Genomic DNA, 6,737 nt, shown 5'->3' with positions numbered 1-6,737 from the left:
TGATTTTTCTCTCTATCTCCTTATTACATGGGTTGTGGTTATCTGGATCGTGGTCCATGCCTACGACTCATTATTCATCATTTCTGTCATATTCATTGAATGTGTTGTAACTCTGTAACACTGTTCATCTGTACTCATGACATCTATTGCTTCTGTCCATCCGGGAAAAGGGATCCTCCTCTGTTGCTCTCCTGAAGGTTTCTTCACTTTTTTCCCCAAAAAGGTTTCTTCACTTTTTTGGGGAGTTTTTCTGTGAGGTCCTGGGACAGGGATGTCTTATGTGTACAGATTGTAAAGCCCTCTTGTAATTTGGGATTCTGGACTATACAAAATAAACTGAATTGAATTGAATTGAATATGTATTTGTCTGTATATATATTACAATTAGGTCCCTTTTTTGAGCATGAAGATAGGAAACAGATTGTGCTCTCTCCAAACACAATCAGCTACCAGCGGTTACCATCACTAATCAACACCTTCTGTCTAGTTTGTTTGTTTAAAAACATGTTTACCAAAGCATGTAACTGGGATTGGTCGACTCTTGGCGATAGCCAGTAGAAGCTGCCCGCGTCCGCCTGCTCAAAGTGCCAGGCAGTGATTGGCTCTATTATCCGCTGAAGCTGGCCGGTGCCGATTCTGAGGCGCTGCGTCATTTGATTACCCTCGTCTGAGAGCCGAGTATCTCTGGCATCACTCTTACACGCCGTCTGGGTGAGAGTGGGATGACAATGGTAAATCTGAAATATGTGTTGTTTAGTTCATCCAGAGGGGTTGAGAGGGCCGCCATTCTCTGCAAGAGGAGAACACAAGAGAGCGGCTCAGTTTAAATGAACTCACGGCAATCGCCCAAATTGGAGCGAGAGGGATGTGACTCATCAGTAACATAATACAGTAGTCAGGAATATTAAAATACGATGCCTGCGTGAATGTGCTGCCGCCACAAAGAAAATACACACTCATTTGTGAGTCACGAGTATCTTCACCACTGCGTCTAACGGCATTTTGGAAAATGTTGGATTGCTCACTCCAGGTGGGGTGTGAGTCACTGTCCCGGGAGTGTGTTTATCTTGGAGTCTTGAGCATATGTCTCGGTACGATGGAGCACGAGATCAACAGGGGAACTGGTGTGGTGTCAGGATTAACAGAGCCGTACTGCACTGACGGAGTGAAAAGGTAGCTGAGTCCAAAGGCGAAGCTCTCAATGGGTCAGTCCATCTACGCTCCGACCCCCACCAGGAGCAAAAGGTGCTGATGGAAAGAATGAGATTGCGGTCCTTCTCAGGGTGTCAGTTACTCAAGATGAGTTTGTTTTGTCATTTTCACTGAAGAAAGGTGACGATCAGCGCCGACTAAAATGATAAGCTGCTACCGGAATGCTCTGCACTGTAACTGCCATGTGAGAGCGCTGCAGAGACAATCACATGCACTACGCCTCCGCCCTTCACTCACACCCAACAGCGCCGCAATCCTAGTCCACTCTCTTGTCACCTCCCGCTTGGATTATTGTAATTCCCTTTGGTCTCCCCCACAAACTCCTCCATAAACTCCAACTGGTCCAGAACGCTGCTGCCCGCATCATCACCAAGACCCCTTCCATCTCTCACATCACCCCTGTTCTACGACAACTCCACTGGCTCCCCATCAAACACCGCATTGACTTTAAGATCCTCCTCCATGCATTCAAGGCCATCCACAACCTCGCCCCTCCATATCTGTCTCACCTCCTCCAAATCAACATCCCCACCCGGTCTCTCAGGTCTGCCTCCTCCATCAACCTGACTGTCCCCCCAGCTCGTCTGTCCACCATGGGGTCAAGAGCCTTCAGCCGCTCTGCCCCTCGCCTCTGGAACTCCCTCCCCCCTGACATCAGAAACATTGACTCTATCATTTTATTCAAAACCCACCTCAAAACCCACCTTTTCAGGCAGGCCTATGCCTGACGTGTTCCCCTCTGGGTTGCTCTGCTGCAGACTGTTCTGCTTTTAACTGCGCTGCTTTTTAAATTGTGTCCGATTTTTAAATATGTTGTACGGCGACCTTGAGTGCCTTGAAAGGCGCCTTATAAAACCAATGTATTATTATTATTATTATTACTATAACATGCACTAAAAGCACGGTCATCAAAGCAAGGAGGAACTCATGGAGCTTTCCTGTCTTTAAAAGAGCCTGTTGTTTCAATCGGAGAGAGCATGACTTGTTGATTTCACCTCAAATGTTTTAATGCTCTCCCTCAAATAGCCCTCGATTTCTGCCCGACCGGTATTTTTGCACTCAGATATATTATTATTGCTTGCACAGATTTCCTGCGCTCCAGTTCAGCGCTTCTCCTCACACAGGCTGCTTCTGTGGGCTCGAGACACACCTGCTCTCATATTATTTTTATTTCTTTTGTGCAACAACCCTGTAAAAGTGTATTTCCCAACCATTAGAATGCCAGGTGTCGTGTTGACTGATGAAATGATTGCTGCCTCGTTATTCGCTGTACAGCTTAAAGAGTTACCCGCCTGTCTAGCAAAGCAGACATTTATTACGAGCACCCAGAAGAAGAGAAGGGCCGAGAGAAACATCATACAAATCAAGCATCCTTTTTTACAGAACTTTTTTCTGGAATGGAGTAAAATATCTTATTTAGTAACGTCTTTTTCTCAATTCCTTTAAAACAAAATGTAAAGTTTCTGATGAAAACTAATATATAGGGTCGGGTTTCACATCTCCAGTATCAGATCCACTTATAGATTCTTAATCGTATTGAATAAATCTAAATATATGCCTTTCATCATATTATATTAACTAAACTTAAAAAAAGAAATATATTGATACTCACCCAAAAAGTTAGATTGGGTATCTGTGACCATAGGCTGATCTGGTATCAGATGCCATTATTTTAGTAGATAACAACAATTTTATTTGTTACATTTTGTTTTTCAAAGTTATGGAAGCCGTGTTTGAGTCAAGCCTGATTGCACCTGTCTCTGACACTATTCAATAAAAATAAAAATAAAACGTTGCCTCGTGCATTACTTTTCTTTGTGCAGTATTGAACCGGCACTGAAGTGTAACTCCTAAACCACGGTGTGAACCGAACGCGACTTCTGTGGACCGGTGGACTGGTCGATGTGAGGAACAGTTATATGGTCTATAATTAAGTTGATAAGCTTTCATTTTAATTTCATTTAAAGAAAGGTTTACCTGCAAGATACCAAATCCTGAAATCCACGCGGTCAGCTCAATAGAGAAAACTCACCAAGTGGCATTTTAAATGAATGCGTACAACGTAACTATTAAAATGTATTGAATTGACTAAATTTGGCAGTTGCACCCGAAAGTCTGTTGATTTGCTGCGTCGTCCCCGCAGTCCATTTCATGTCAGCTGTAAAATACACCCGGATAGGAGTTGTGGCTTTCTAGAAGCGGAGCATGTTAGTCCTGTGGACCACGTGGAAACCTAAGGTGCACTTTGCAGAACAATATAGAAATATCACGGCGGCTCCTGCATTCGCTACGCATCCCCAAAGTGTCGGGAGTTGCTTGGCAACAGGCTCAGAGGTGAATCGCAGTGCTAAAATGGTGGCGTCTCAAAAGCAGAGAAAGCAACCTCTCCGGGCGCAACGATGACTGAATGAAGGATTTTAGGAAAAGAACAACAAAAAAACAGGAACACACAGAAGTTGCTGCGAAGATTGTTTTCAGAGGAAATGAAAAATAAAAAAATGAATGAAGGAGATTTTGTTTTTTTCTTTTTAAATCAGAGAGAACCAGCATTTGGGCTGACTCGTCTCAGTGGAGGCTGTTTCACATCTGCCCTGCATGTATTTATGGGAGCAGCTTGGGAGTTTTGAATATATTAACCGAGCCAAAGTTTTTGAAACATGATTCATTCATGCCGAGGTGGAATGAAGCTGTTGCTTCGCTGGTTCCAAGTAAATCTCAGGTGTCTTTAACCTCCTAAGTTTACCCACACGACCTTCACTGGTTACCGGTGGACGGCCGCATCCGCTTCAAAACATTGGTACTTGTGTACCGTGCTGCGAACAGATCGGGTCTGGTCTACATCCAGGACATGGTCTAACCTCACATCCAGGACATGGTCTAACCTCACACCCAGGACATGGTCTAACCTCACACCCAGGACATGGTCTAACCTCACACCCAGGACATGGTCTAACCTCACACCCAGGACATGGTCTAACCTCACATCCAGGACATGGTCTAACCTCACACCCAGGACATGGTCTAACCTCACACCCAGGACATGGTCTAACCTCACATCCAGGACATGGTCTAACCTCACACCCAGGACATGGTCTAACCTCACACCCAGGACATGGTCTAACCTCACACCCAGGACATGGTCTAACCTCACACCCAGGACATGGTCTAACCTCACACCCAGGACATGGTCTAACCTCACATCCAGGACATGGTCTAACCTCACACCCAGGACATGGTCTAACCTCACACCCAGGACATGGTCTAACCTCACACACAGGACATGGTCTAACCTCACATCCAGGACATGGTCTAACCTCACACCCAGGACATGGTCTAACCTCACACCCAGGACATGGTCTACATGGAGATTGTTCAACTAACTGGGAACGTTAAGAGGAATCGATGCATATCACAAAACCAATACAAGTCAGAGATTCAGCTCCATCGATACCCGACCGTAACACATGGTTTGAATCCTCGAGCTCTAACGAATGTGTTGAATGCATTTCCTTTCTCAGGAAACAATTACAAAGCTTCTTTAATACTTTGAAACCCAGACGTTTCCCTGGCTAGATGGTGTCAGCCGTGTCGTGGTAATAAATAACATGAAAGGACTCAGCGTCTGCATTTGGAATTATTGATGAACTGATTAGACTGGAAAAGGTCAAAGGTCAACGTCACTGTTACCTCTTACTTAGAAAATGTAATACTCAAACTGACAATCTGCCATGATGACAAGTTGCTGTGATCAAAGTGAAGGTACTGTACACCTTTTTAATAGAAAAAAAAGTCTTTATCTTTGCATCCATGGAGACCGTGACATTGAATTTGAGTGAATTCATGATGAAGGTGCCGAGATTTTGTCTCACAGCACAAAGATACGTCCTTGGAGCTTTCAGCAGAGCTTCAGCCATAGAAAGTGCTGCCTTTTCATCTCTCGGCTGAGCTACTGAATGGAAGTCCTTTCAGTCCTTCTGCCATGCAAACACACGCTCGCTGTGAAAATCTGACATTTTGAAGCCAAACGGGTGCCGGCAGATTTGTTGGAGGACCGGACGGCCGAGACAGAGACGGAGACAAAGGAGGGATGGCGCTCGAAATGTCGAGTGAGACACTCAAACAATCAATTAGATTAGAAGCACGGCGTCATTTCTCATCCTTTCTCTCTCAAAAGGGAGAAATGTCATTTATCACCTCACCTGACAACCCTGCACATTAATATTAATCATGTACTTCGATATTTAATGTCAGTCTTTATAGAAATGGTTTAGTTTGACATCATTTAAGTGTTTCGGGGCATAACCATAATCGTCCAGGTGTCTCGAATAAGTCTCAGCAGCCTCTCAAATCTGAATTCTGATGCGTTATCTGTAGCAGTTGAGGCGCCTAACTTTTCTCCCTTCTGCTCACCTGATGGAAGTCATTACTACAGATTGACATATGGATAAACTATACTTCAGCAGGAAGCCAGCTGGCACAATGTTGGCTGGCAAGCGTTTACATTTACAGTACACAAGATGGTCTTTTTATATCCAGGGAAGCTCTGTGTGAGGAACCTTTTTTCTTCCCTTCAGCATGGAGGCAGACCATTTAGTACATATTATGTACCATGTTTTATGTGTTTATCAGCCATTCATTTCCATTTGATACAGCATTAACTTACAACGTGAGGAGTGTTGTTTGAGGTAGATCATCTTTAAGGTTAGACTTTTGACAAAAACTGGACTTTATTTGCGATGATAATGCATTTTATAGAGGTTTTAAAGATATTAGTTATCGTAGTGAACTGAATGGAAGACTAGTTACAAAATGCCTGCTATTCTTTATACTGTAGCATATTGTTTACAATTAGGTGATAAGATGATAAACATTTACATTTTCCAAAAACGTAAAAGTCAATCAGAGGAGCTTCATGGAAATCATAGCTGTGATGAAGGGATTGCCTCACACGGCTCTCAACATGGCGATGGCTGAGCCGGCTGTTAGCGGCTAACAGTGCCAGCAGCATTAATTGTTCGAGCAACGGCAACAGCGCTGACAGAGCTAACAGTAGATTAGCACTTTTTTTTACAAGGATTTGCGCCCCTACTTATTATCATTATCATTGAGAATCAGAGCTTTCAGCACTGCGTTAAACATAAATTACAACATTCATGTCAACGTTTGCACGGACACATCGAGACTCTACAACCAAACCAAAAGCTATCACCACGGAGGCATGAAAGCGGGTACGATGGTAGTAACACGCTACGAGTGGACATCCATTGCCACAGAATCTAATGTCACCACCGCACTTTATCACTGTATGTATAGTTTGAACAGGTCCCAGGAAGCGTTATTTTTGTATGAGAGTGTAATTTGGACTATTTATAACAGGGATTTCCTACATCTAAAGCAATATTTGTTCCAACACAGGTAAATGAAGCAGATTGTTTTTAACAGGAGAAAAAGGGAAACAGCAGATAATGAGGCTCAATTGCCCATTATCTGGGAAACACACACACACACACACACACACACACACA

The sequence above is a fragment of the Cyclopterus lumpus genome, chromosome 23, assembly GCF_009769545.1.
Source record: "Cyclopterus lumpus isolate fCycLum1 chromosome 23, fCycLum1.pri, whole genome shotgun sequence".
Lineage (NCBI taxonomy): Eukaryota > Metazoa > Chordata > Actinopteri > Perciformes > Cyclopteridae > Cyclopterus > Cyclopterus lumpus.
This window is presented reverse-complemented; position numbering follows the sequence as displayed.